Here is a 13,992-nt window from a genome sequence, read left to right as displayed (position 1 = left end):
GTTCCCTATTATAATATCATAAGAGAGTATTTTCATTGACCTAAGAATTATCTGTACTGTATTTTACTCTTCTTGCCCCATAACTCCTCTGGCTTTTTATTGTTTCCATAGTTGATCTTTATCAGAATATCATATAGCTGGAATCATGCAGTTTGTAGCATTCTGAGATTGACTTCTTTCACTTAATAATATAAATTTAATTTTTGATATCTTATTGTGGCTTGAGAGCTAATTTGTTTTTAGTGCTGAATTATCTGTATGTGTGACAGTTTATAAAAGTTTCATCCACTTATCACTGAAGGGCATCTTGATTGCTTCCACATCTTGACAGTTATGAATAAAGCTACTATAACATCTTCATGCAGGTTTTTGTGTGAATGTATATTATCAGTTCTTTTTGGTAAATACCAAGGAAGTTAAATGCTAAATCTCATGTTAAGAGTGTGTTGAGTTTTGTAAGAAACTCCCAGAATATCTTCTCAAGTGGCTGAACTAGACTGCATTTCCACCATCAATGAGAGATACTGTTACCCCAACACCTCACCAGGTTTGGTGTCGGTGAGTTTTGGTGTTCCCTGAGCTTTCCGCATCTGTGGTTTGGTATCTGATGTTAATGTGGGGAAATTCCCAGACATTGATTTAAAGATTTCTTCTGTTCCTTTCTTTGTTCTCCTTCTGGCATTATCATAGGCATATGGGACTACACTTTTCGTACTTGTTCCACAGTGCTTGGATATTCTGGTTTTTTGTTGTTTTTGTGTGTGTGTGCTTGTTCTGTTTTGTTTTGTTTTGTTTTGGTCTTTGAGCTCTTTTGTTTTTTGACAATTCTATTGGCATGTCCTCTAGCAGAAAGATTTTCTTTTCTTCCACCATGTCCAGTCTATGAAAAAGAAAATCAAAAGTATTCTTTGTTACAGTATTTTTTAACTTAAGCATTTCTTTATGTTATTTCTTAGAATTTTAATGTTTATTTATTTCTGAGAGAGAGAGAGAGAGAGAGAGAGAGAGACAGACAGACAGACAGACTCTGAAGCAGGCTCCACGTTCCAAGCTATCAACACAGAGCCTGATGCAGGGCTCGAACTCAAACCATGAAATGGTGACCCAAGGCAAAGTTGGACACTTAACTGAAAGCCACCCAGGAACCCCATCTGATTCATTTTAATGGAGCATGTTGTTTAGAAGTCAAGACCTGATTACTTTGGTGTGCCCATTGCTACTGAACTTTCAGTGGCTGAAGTTGAAAATAATGTGTGTATATTACACACACACACACTATTTTTATATCTAACTGTATTTACTGAAAGTTGTGAGTTGCATCAATACTTGCAATTCAAATTCAACTATTTATGGCCTGTTCTAGGCTCTTTTATACATTTGTAATTCTCTTCTTGGGTAGTGAGAACCTGTCTCCCATTATCCTCAATATATTTTCTTAATTATTCATTCCTCCTATGTGTTACTAATAGACTGACCAACTCTTCATGAGGGAATCTACCTTATTTACACATGTTCTTGCTGTGAACACCAAGGTTACAACTTGCTCAAATGTTCTCTTTTCTCAGCCCCAAATCCTAGCGGTCTATTCCCTCATTCAACCACCTTCCTTCTTGGGCTTCAAATCCTGCTCAATTACTGTTGTTGTTGTTGTTGGTGGTGGTGGTGGTGGTGGTATGTGTGTGTGGTGGTTTTTGTTTGTTTTTCAGCTGACTTCCTCACTTGTTTCTAAGTTGTATCTGGCTACTACCACAGCTGCCCCCCTCTTTCATCCTTGAACTTTATCACCTGCCTCCAGAAAATACTTGGAAAGGGCCAGAGAAAATAAAGAGCAAGGTGGGGCGCCTGGGTGGCTCAGTCGGTTAAGAGTCCGACTTCAGCTCAGGTCACAATCTCGCGGTCTGTGAGTTTGAGCCCCGCATCAGGCTCTGGGCTGATGGCTCAGAGCCTGGAGCCTGCTTCCCATTCTGTGTCCCCCTCTCTCTCTGCCCCTCCCCTGTTCATGCTCTGTCTCTCTCTGTCTCAAAAATAAATAAATGTAAAAAAAAAAAATTAAAAAAAAAAAAAAGAAAAGAAAGAGCAAGGAGAAAGCATGTGGTAGAAACTTTTTTTTCTTCAATATATGAAGTTTATTGTCAAATTGGTTTCCATACAACAGCCAGTGTTCATCCCAAAAGGTGCCCTCCTCAATACCCATCACCCACCCTCCCCTCCCTCCCATCCCTCATCAACCCTCGGTTTGTTCTCAGTTCTTAAGAGTCTCTTATGCTTTGGCTCTCTTCCACTCTAACCTCTTTTTTTTCCTTCCCCTCCCCCATGGGTTTCTGTTAAGTTTCTCAGGATCCACATAAGAGTGAAACCATATAGTATCTGTCTTTCTCTGTATGGCTTATTTCACTTAGCATAACACTCTCCAGTTCCATCCATGTTGCTACAAAGGGCCATATTTCATTCTTTCTCATTGGCATGTGGTAGAAACTTTGACTCCTCAGTTTAATGAGACTTTGAATCTGACATTTCAGTATCTCCTTGCTTAGAAAATTTTTGGAACATAAATTTGAAACTGCCAATGGAGCCATGAATTGGCTCTTTTATGAGAATTCCCATCACCACTTGGTGTGTCAGTTGTATGGGTTCTTTGTATCCGCTTTCAAATGTCCATTACTTTTTCTCACAAATATTGGTTATTTAATTCTTGAAAAAAAAAGGCTGTGTGTAAGAGGATGTAATTTCACTATCCAGAGCGTGACCATCAACTTGATGGGTTTTTTGGAGGTCACAGTGGAAAGTGATAAATGGGTAAAAGCCCGTCTCCATCTCTCACTAGGACATCTCTCATACGCAGAGCATTGGGATCAGTCAAACTGATGTGTGTTCAAATCCAAAATCTATCTTCAATAGCTAAATGGATTTGAATAAGTCCATAAACATCTCTGATCCAAGAGGCGGGCAAACCCAGGAAGGTTTGGTTCGAGACCTGGATGTTGAGAGGAAACTACTACAGTGTGGAGAGTAAAGAAGTTGGGGATTCTGAGGAGAGATACTTGCTTTACTTGATGAACTGTGGTGTGGTGTTAGGCTGGTGTGGATGTAATCTTGGGGACTTGACATTTCATTATTGGTCATGTATCAGCTCATTATCTTCTGAAAGATCTGCCCTAATGTTGCTGTCTCCCTCAGTAAATTGCAGCAGGAGAAAACCCACTCTAAAAGTGGCATCAGAGACAGGGAGTCATGGTGCCACACACTATAGCACGGATGAGCCTTGAAGATACTAAGTTAAATAAAATAGGCATCCACAAAACGACAAGCACTGTAACATTCCACTTACATTAGATAGTAGGAGTAATAAAATTAATAGAGACAGAAAGTAGAAAGGTGGTTGCCAGGGACTGGGGGGAGAGGAAATGGAGAATTGTTTAATGGGTAGAAAGTTTCAGTTTTACAAGATGAAGAGTTCTGGAGATGGATGAGTGGTGATGGCTGCACATTAATGTAAACATCCTTAATGATGCTGAACTGCACACTTAAAAATAAGATGATAAACCTTATGTGTATTTTATCACAATTAAGACTAAATGAAAAAGATGATTTATATATTTATATATATATTACTGATTATTAGAATAGCATGATGCCCACCTGGAATGTCTAGACTCCTGTTTGGCTTAGAGATTGCATGGTCTAAAACAGTACTTGGTGGAAGTTGACTAAGAAAGAAGGAGAAGGGTAAAGGAAGACATAAAAAAGCATGCAGGATATAGTTTTACTATCTTTGGAATATAATTTTCTTTTCTCTCCCTCATTTTCAGTTTTTTTAAAAAAATTTTTTAATACTCATTTATTTATTTTTGAGAGAGATAGAAACAGAGAGACAGAGAAACCCAAGCAGACTTTGCACTGTCAGTGCAGAGCCCAATGTGGGGCTCAAATCCATGAATCGTGAGATCATGACCTGAGCCAAAACCCTAGAGTCTGATGCTTAACAGACTGAGCCACCCAGGTTCCCCCTCCTTTTTTTTGATGCTTATTCATTTTTTAGGGAGGGAGACACAGTGCAAGTGGGGGAGGAGCAGAGAGAGAGACACACACACAGAATCTGAAGCAGGCTCCAGGTCCAGCTGTCAGCACAGTGCTGGATGTAGGGCTTGAACTCACAGACTGTGAGATCACAGCCTGGGCTGAAATCAGATGCTTAACCAACTGAGCCACTTAGGTGCTCCCTTTTCTCTCCCTCTTGAAAACTGTTTGCTGACCTAGGATTTGTACAATATCCCTGCTTAGAGTAATTTCAATGAAAGCTGCAGTTGAAACAAACATAACTTGAATTGCCGTCTCCAATCGTCATAATGCCTCTAAATCTCAGCATTTTTTTTTCATGTGACAATTTAAGATGCCAGCAACTTGAATTTTCAGTTTGGAGTCTTAAGCTCATGTATTTGTCAGATGCCACCTTGTGTGGATAAATGTAAGACTGCTTACTGCTGCCTGATTTATACCTTGTTTAGTGTGAAGAAATAAAAGTATAAAGCAAACACAACATTGATAAGTAGCACTATTATCAGTGATTTGAAACATCCTTGGTATCATTAGAAGATCCATTCTTAGCACGTATTAAATGCCCAAGCATTACCTTGTCTACTTTCCTTAGAAGAGATATGGTTTACTAACCTTTCCACAGTACCAGCAGTAACATAAAACAGTTATTTTTAATATTGAGTTAAACCATGTCTGCCAAGGTCCAAACATTCGTAGCCCCTCCAAATGCATTTGTTGAAACCTAAACCCTGAGCTGATGGTATTAGGAAGTGGGGCCTTTGGGAGGTGGTTAGGTCATAAAGGCGGAACGCCCATGAATGGGATTGGTGTCCTCATAAATGTGGCCCCAGAGAGCTCTCATCTCTTTTGCCATGTGAAGTTACAATTAGAAGGTGTTATCTGTGAAATAGACTGTAGGATAATATCAGACTCTGAGCCTGCCAGCACTTGATCTTAGATTTTTCAGCCTCCAAAACTGGGGGAAGTAAATGTCTGCTGTCCATAAGTCACCCAGTCTATGGTACTCTTTTAGACCAGACCAAACAGACCAAGACAGAAAGCTGATGCTTAGAAGTGGAGGTTCTGCTGTAGCAAATATCTAGAATGTGTAATTGGCTTTAGAACTGGAAAATTGATAGAAGCTAGAAGAGTTTTGAGATACATGCTGGGGGGTAGGGTGGGAAACACCTCATATTGCTATAAAGACTCTGCTGAGAGTCCAGAAAGCCGGTAGGAAAGCTATAGCCAAAGCCTCAATCTTAGTACCAAAGTGGTCACAAACAAAATGTTGGTATATATATGGAAAATAACAGCCATTCTGAAGAGGTCTTAAAATGGAAATGAGGAACACATTATTGAAAACTGGAGGAAAGGTGATCCTTGTTCTAAAGTATGAACAAGTTTGGATGAATTGTGTTCATGTCCCAGTATTTCACAGATGGTCAAATTTGTGAGTGATGAAACTGGATATTGGGGGAAATTTTTAAGCAAAGTGTTGAAGGTGGGGCCTAGTTCCTCCCAGCTGCTTTGGTTTAAGATTAAAAATGAGAAGAGATAAATGTCTTAAAGATGGAATTGTTAATCCAAAAGGAAGAACTAAAAAGTTCAGAAAATTCTCCGCTTGTCCATATTGGGGAAACATAAAAGCCTGTTTAGTAGAGAGCATGAAGGGCACAGCCAAATTTGATAAGATGAGCGAACCATCTAAATAAGCCTGCATCTATTGTCTAAGATACTAAAAGAAGAATGACATTGAAGGTACTTCAGAAATCATCAGAGTGGCTGCTTCAACCACAAGGCCAGGATGGGTACAAAATGGCTTCAAAATAGAAGCTAGTCTATAATAATTTGTTACAGCAGCCTAAACTAACACACATACATGAATTTCCTAATATGCTCTAAGGAAAAAAATCTTCTTTAGCTTATACTTCTCTAAATATTAGGAAGAATGACCTGTCCATTTATTTGTTTGCTAGTTGATAATTCTGATTTTCTATTCCTGAAGCAAGAACTTAAATTATAGACAAGTAAGAAATGGATGAGATGCTAAGAAATGTGATGTTTTCAAAAACCTGGATTTCTTTAAACCTAGGCTGGACAACAGTTTGTAAAAATGTGGGAGAAGGGGACTTGAGGGGAGGTTGGAATAAGTAGCCTTTGCGTCATTTTCAACTCTGAGAATTCAACAATTCTACTTGGGGGTAAAGGCCATCCATCACATGCTGTGTCTGAAAGTGCTAAATCCAGAGGAGAAGAATCTGCAAGGTGACTCTTTCCCCCTTTTATGTGTTACCCTCTTGTCCCAATTTTCTCTCCTTTTCCTATTTTACTGCTTCCTAGAGGAGGTAATCTTTATAACATTTCTCTAATGGTCACTTTCTGATTAGCTCTTTTAAGCTCAGCCAAGTTATAACTGGGCATTTAATTTTCTTCATCTCCAGGGTCTGGAGATCTTGCATTGTTGCTTCATAAAGCTGATTTTCTTTCAGTAAGTTACCTTTTGAAGGCAGGTAGCAATAAGTGGAGATAAGTATGGGAAAATGTGGTGTGTAACAGATAAATAAAAACATTCATCTAGATAAAAGGCTGCTGAATCTCCTTGAAACCTGGGCCAATTTCATAGTTTGCTTTACTTAGATGCAATAACAACACAACTGAAGGGCGCATGTATCTCAAGAAATTTGTTTCATTATTTTAAACTGTTTGTTGGTGTGGTATCCCTAAATATGAAAATACTTGGTTTGATTTGTTTTTCCTTCATCCTTTCATGAAGAGATTAAAATGAATATAGTGGCAGGCATGTCTTGATTTTCCCACAAGCTTTTATCTCCCGCAGTGCAAACCAAAACAGTGACAACTGATGAAGGTTATCACAGAACATTCTTGCTAAACCCTGAATATTCACGTAAACATTTTCCCACATAACAAATGGTGGGGTTGAGAGAAGGAAACAGTCCTTTTTGGTTTCACAAAGAAATTGTTAATTTTACTTTTATTCAAAAAACTGTGGTTAATCAGACTCTCTTGGGACTGCAATGGCCAAAGAATATGGAGGTCAGTAAATCTAACTCTAAATAGTTGTGCTTAAGCCATTCAAAAGAAAGTGAAAGTAGCATGACATAGAGGAATGAGCAGCATCCTGATTCTTTTCCTAAGCTTCTGAGTACCTAGTCCTATGTATTCATATGTTTGGGTAACCATTTTCTCAACTCTCAGGTGAAAATCCTTGACCAACATCTCGAGGTCCAGTGCTTACTCTAAAATTTTGTGAGGTGATCATCTTTTCTGTCTTAAGAATCACTAAGCAATGCAATCTCATGTCATCCACATGTACTCACTACTTAAACTTAGGGATCAGAGAACATTTTGGGTTGGTCCTAAGCAGCTTAATCTATGGAATATCAGAGAGATTAATCATCAGATTTCCAAGAAGCCCTTGTCTATGTGTCTCCACGTTTAGCAATTGCTTTCTTACTGGTTAGTGCTAATGCTGAACTCTCATGGTTTAATGACTAAACATCATACAGGATAATCATCTGAGTTCTGGAATCCTGTGACTTGAGTTGGGATCCTGGCTTGTTCACTTGATTGTTTTGTGAACATATGTACTCATTTAACCTCTTGAATTTTAATATTCTCAGCTGTGAAATTTGCATAATATTTATAACTACGTCATTAGTCAAGAAAACAAAATGAGACAATCATAGGGAGCCCAGTACCTAGTACATAGTGAAGATTCAAGAAATAATAGCTAGTATCTTCATCCATCCATATTTGTTATAATTTTTTGCCTCACAAATCATTCCAAAAATGTGGTAACTTTGAATAATGATCATTCATATTTTTTCCCACAGTATTTATGAGTCAGGAATTTTTTTTAAATTTTTTTAACGTTTATTTATTCTTGAGACAGAGACAGAGCATGAATGGGGGAGGGGCAGAGAGAGAGGGAGACACAGAATCGGAAGCAGGCTCCAGGCTCTGAGCCATCAGTCCAGAGCCCAACGCAGGGCTCGAACTCACAGACCGTGAGATCGTGACCTGAGCGGAAGTCGGAGACTCAACCGACTGAGCCACCCAGGGGCCCTATGAATCAGGAATTTGAGAGGCATTCTGTTGGATATTTTGGGCACAAAGTATCTCATGAAACTTCATTCAGATGTTGATGAGATTCATTTAAATGACTAGCAAGTTTGTGTTAGCCAATTAGTTCCTTTCTATGTGGGTTTCTCCTCAGAGATGTACAAGTGTTCATAGCAGCTATCTTCCCTTATTAGAGGCAGTTACAAAGACCAAGGCAGAAGCTGTAACACCTTTTACAACTTAGCCTCAAAACTCAAACATCTTCATATCTACAATATTCCAATGGCCATACCATCAGTCCTAGTTTAATGTTGAGGAGCATGAATTCTAGGAAGTAAGGATAGTAGAAGCTATCCTATAGGCTGACTCCCAGAGTCTGCCCTCTGGCCCCAGTGATTTACAATCTTCCATCATGAAAAATACACTTACTACCTTTTGGAGCATCCAAAGATCTCTTCTACGTACACATCACCTAAAAACTCATGATCCCAAATCTAAATCAGCTGCTGGTGCAGACAATGCTCCTCATATAATTCCTCAAATACAGTTCCTGCACATCTGAAGAGCTTTGATTTAAAGTCACAAGCTGTCCCCCAAATATACAATACACACATGCCATATTGGTTCAAGGTAATTACTGTAGAACTTTCTATGCAAAAAGGGAGAAAATGGGAGCACAAGGAGTCATTAAATAATAGCAATTATGAAATCCAGTGGAGCACATGTTGGAAGTTCCTTAATTAAAGCTAACTTCTACAGGGAGTTATGCTCCAAAGCCTTTGGCTCTACCCTCTGAGTGCAATCTCTGCCCTTGCACTCAGAAATGGCTAGTATCTGAAATTAATATACATACTCTAGCTTTCTTTTGATTAGTGTTGGCATTGTATGTCTTCCTCTATCCCTTCAGTTTTAATGTAGTTGAGTCTTTATGTTTAAGGAGTTTTACTTTTTGAATACAATCTGACAACATCTACTTTATAACTGATGGTTAGACCCTTTATATATCAACTAATGACTGGTATGCCTGGATTAAAATTGACCGTTTGCAGTTTTCTATTTGTTATATTCTTTGTTTCTTCTGCTTTCTTTTTCTGTCTTGTTTGGACATTCTGTTCCCTTTTGTTATTTTGTGTCTATTTGCTTTTCAGTTTGGATAATTTCTATTGATTTATCTTTAGGTTTGTTATTTCCTTAGTTGTTTCAAGATTACTGATAATCCCAGTGTTTCTTCATTTATATTACTATGTTTTCAATGTCCAGTATTTACTTGTAATTCTTTCTTATGATGGCCTTCTTTCTGCTCCTGTGACTCATCTGGTCTTGCATGTTGTCCACCTTCTCTACTTGAGACTTTTACATACTAGTCATATTTAAAATTCTCCGATAATTTTGGGGCACCTGGGTGGCTCAGTCGGTTGAGTGTCCAGCTTTGGCTCAGGTAATGATCTCATGCTTTGTGAGTTCGAGCCACACATTGGGCTCTGTGCTGATAGCTTGGAGCCTGAAGCCTGCTTCAGATTCTATGTCTCCCTCTCTCTCTACCCCTGTGTATTTGGACTGTCTCTCTCTCTCAAAAATAAATAAACATTAAAAAAATAAAATTCTCTAATAATTCTAATCTGTGTTATATCTGAGTTTGATTCTGATTATTGCTTTTGACTTAAGATCCACCCCCCTTGACTTGCGAGTTGACAAAGAAGGTTAGGTAGAATTTGTAAGTCAAATTCTCCCGGCTTCATCAGAATCATTCATATGCCCCTATCCCAAATTCTAGGCTCCTACTTCTTCGTAATGAATGTCTGAAATTTGACATAAAAGACCTTGTAAGCTTGGAAATTTATGTTGTCATTCAGCCATCTGCATGATTGAGTTTGGTTTTCAAAAATCTCAATCCTGCTGCTATAGATAGTAAGCTTTTCTTTTTGGGCAATCGGAGAAGCTTCAGAGTCTCTTAAACTGTTCTTCAGTTGGAAATATAAAGCCCTGAACTCATAATTTTATTCCAAGACATCCAGTGAATTTAAAGCAGCAAAACAATCACATTGTAATAATTATTTTCACTAAAGTACTTAATGACTGCAACCACTTCTACAGGTATTTGATTACAAGCATCAGCAAATGATCGTTTAATTAGATGCTTGGCCACTGCATGTCATAGACTAATGATGTTTTATTTACCCGTGGAAAAAGTTTAATATCTCTAAATGTAATAATATCAAGGAACCATTTGCAGATAGCTCATGGTCAATTCTGAGAACCTATCCTTAAACTCTTTTCCTTTGGAACCATTTCCAGCATCAGCTTCAGACTTCAACCAGAGAAAGAGAACCACCAAAGCAATGTTATATAATTTATATATTATAATAAACTGATCACTTACAACTTTGGAAGCTGGTAATGTCATCTCAGTTTGTCTGTTCCTTCTAACTCTGGCTGTAAACCTGAAGACACAGGACAAGTCATCTGGATTGAGTGATTTGTTTGCAGGAGGAGAAAGTAGGAACTCAGTCTTGCAAGGAGAGAGCAGGAACCTGAATCGCTTTCTGTAGTGGCCTCCTAACATTAACTAGCCAGAAATCTCATGGTCTTGGATGACTTTCAAAGGAAATCAGAGCTCTTGCCATAGCTTTACCCCAGTAACTGGCCCAGGATTTAGAGATGCCAAAGGAAGAGACTCTATGCAGCTGGAACTATTGCATGGTTAGTACCTACAGCAGTAAGATAAACCAGAAGATTGGCAGATTTTCCATGACCTGCATCAGGCCCTGCCCTACACTGAACTTCTGAAGGTATAAATGATTACTGTTTTACTCCCCTTTTCCAAAGCACTTGAAAAGATTTATCTAGAGAAGAGACAAACCAGGAACTTATAGGGATTGAAATTCTGGGGAATATAGCTCAGCATAGTCAATTTGACACATTACAATGACACAAAAAGCCATGTTTAGGAACCCTGAAATGTTGCTGAACACTGAATGGAAATATCTGGAAGAATAATAGCTTTCAGTTTTTAATTTCCCTTCATACTGGGGTTGAATTATCACACGTAATGCTGATAAACACCATACTGTGTTTCCTACCTCTGTCCTTTTGGTGATTTTCCAAAACCACTTTGTCCAAAGAACGTTCTCTTGTTGACAGTGTGGAGACAAATGGTTCCCATTGGCTCTGTGGCTTCTTGTCTGTTGGGAGAGATCTAAGTTGCCCATTCAGATGCAACTTGTCATTGGACAGCAATACATGCATTTCACCAATATTTTTTAAGCACCTCCTATGTTTTTGATACACTGTTCAGTATAGTTGGGGTGTTGAGAAATATTATAAAATATAGTGTTTTTAATCCCTAATAAATGTGGATGACAGAGTTCAAATCCCTGGACTTCTGGATGAGTGTTATCTGAGGGTGTGAGATGGAATTCAGGAGTGAGAGTGTCACAAGGGGACCCAGGCAGTCCGACCTGTGTATCACCCCCAGAAGCAGGACTGCAGGAAGCCCATTGCTAGATAACATCCAGTGAAGCAGGAAGGAGTTGTAACTTAGAGAGAGCAAAATGTTTTTCTAGTTTCCACAAAGCTGTGTTAGGGACTAGAGCTCTGCTTCCCACATTTTAAATATGTGGAATTTTCTTTTTCAGGTCTTTTAGATTCTGATGTTCCCTCCAAGGTTAGAAATTTTGTCTTATTTCCTGTCCTCCTCTTTTTATTCTTCTGAAAAAATGCTCCAAAACACATTTAAATTTTTATGAAGTACCTGTTTTATTATACCCATATATCCTCGTTCTGTTTGTCAAATACACGCAGTGAATGTAAAGAGTTTATATGAACATTAAAGCAGGGCTATAGCTTGTTAATTAGATATCCTATAAATGAAAGGGAGATAACATGCTAGCTGAAACGAAGGAAGGTTGGCCTGGGTGGGGACGTTCTCCTCTGTTTCTATGGGTTAATATGCAGGCTGTGAACTTACAGGCTCCTCTGATGGCTTATCATTTTGAGCAGGAAAGGGGAGAGCTCACCCTCTGCTACACCAAACAAATTAATTAAATCCTCCCTGTTTTATTGTGATAAAATTAAAGTCACACACAAATGAAGCAAGAAAGTTTCAGGTTTTCCATGGAACCAGCTGAGGCGTGGCTCTTTAGCTGGCAGAGTCATTCATTCAGATGCATATTAGAATCACTTGGGAAGTTTTTTAAGCAATGCTGATGTCTGGGCCCTACCTTAAATCATTTTCTAATATTTCAGAATATTTAAGTGTAATATCTGGGATTCTCAGAAGTAGTATTTTAAAGCTCTCAGGTGATTTTTTTTCCCTTGCAGTCAGTATTAAGAGTCACTGGTCTGCTTTTTCCAAGGGGCTTGACAGCAGTATGGAGTAAGATAGCAGCATTGCTCGGCAGATCGAGGCTCCTTGATACTGTTCATTGTTCAGTAAATATCATGTACTTCTATATAGCGCAGAGACATAGCCATGCTGAGACACAGACATGCATATCTACACAGAGAAGTGGACACACAGACAACCACAAACCTACTAAAGAGAATTACACACACACACACACACACACACACACACACACAAATACATGACCAAAGACTCATGGACAATACACTCACCTACCCACACATATGCACACATACAAGGACGCATGTGTATAGGCATCATACTTGGCACACATAGACATGTACACAATACAGAAGGTTCATGCTGACACAGAGATTCATCCAGGACCCCAAAATAGAAAAGTACAAAGACACACACTAAAATATATATATATATATATATATATATATATATATATATATATACACACACACACACACACACACACACACACACACACACCCTTTTAAGCTTTGACTTTATTGCTGCAAGCAGGGTGTCGGATAACCTTCATTTTGCTAGTTTCCTGTAGATGAGACTTAAGTCACTTCAGTGTCATGTGCCGTTTCCCCCACACAGGTTCTGGTTTAGATTAGGTTAGATAGAAACTGTCACCTTAAAAGAGGGCACTGTGTGGCATTTCAATGGGAAAGGAGCTTCTATTGAGAATTTTCCCCTTGTGTGACCTTGCAGCCTTGGGAACAAAATAAAAAAGTCACCTAGTTGGGGTGCTGACAGAGATCTGGTCAGTAGATCAAAATAGCAGGTCGCAATGTTAATAAATAATACCTGTGTGGCCCCTTTACATTGACAAATGAGTTCATACTTACAGCTCACACCCACCACTTAGCTAGTGCTTTACAGCTATAACCTCATTTGATCTTCAGAGAATCCCAGTTAGATAAGTACTGTTATTGTGCCTTTTTTAAAGTTGATAGTACAGGGAGGTTACATACATATCTGAGGTAACCCGGTTTATTAGTTTCCTATGGCTGTTATAATAAATTACCAGAAATCATGTGACCTTAAACCAGAGAAATTTATTTTCTCATCACTCCTGAGGCCAGAAGTCTGAAATCGAGGTGTTGGCAAAGCCTCTCTGCCTCCAGGTTCTACAGGAGCCATCCTTCCTTGCCTTTTCCAGCTTTGAATTACTATTAGCATTCCTTGGCTTCCTTAGTTTGTGGCCACATCCAGTTTCTGCCTCTATCCTCATATCACCTTCTTTTCTATGTGGCCCTGTCTAAGCCTCTTTTCTGTCAGCAAGCATTTGTCATTAGATTTTGGACCTATGCACATAATCCAGGATCATCTCCTCCTCTCCATATATCTAATTACAACTGCAAAGATGTGGTTTTTTCTCCAATAAGTTAACATTCACAGGTTCTGGGGTTTGAGATATAGACCTATATTTTTGGGGTCTACCATTCAACCTATAGTGTTTGCTAATAAGTAGAAAGTCTGAGATGCACTCTCCTGTGTGACTGGCT

The 13,992-nt window shown here is 38.8% G+C and overlaps 1 long non-coding RNA gene across 1 annotated transcript; it reads right to left on the bottom strand.

Moving 5' to 3' along the window:
* Positions 1–362: 362 nt before the first annotated feature.
* LOC132684570 (uncharacterized) lies at positions 363–4,751 on the bottom strand. Its single transcript, XR_009612729.1, has 2 exons — positions 4,669–4,751; positions 363–880 (listed from the first exon to the last, which is right to left on the bottom strand). It is a non-coding gene; the product is annotated as an uncharacterized LOC132684570 (long non-coding RNA).
* Positions 4,752–13,992: the final 9,241 nt, after the last annotated feature.

The sequence above is a fragment of the Panthera onca genome, chromosome D2 (assembly GCF_046562875.1).
Source record: "Panthera onca isolate mPanOnc1 chromosome D2, mPanOnc1 haplotype 2, whole genome shotgun sequence".
Taxonomy (NCBI): Eukaryota; Metazoa; Chordata; class Mammalia; order Carnivora; family Felidae; genus Panthera; species Panthera onca.
Note: the sequence above shows the minus strand (reverse complement) of the source record. Positions and strands in the feature narration are given on the sequence as shown.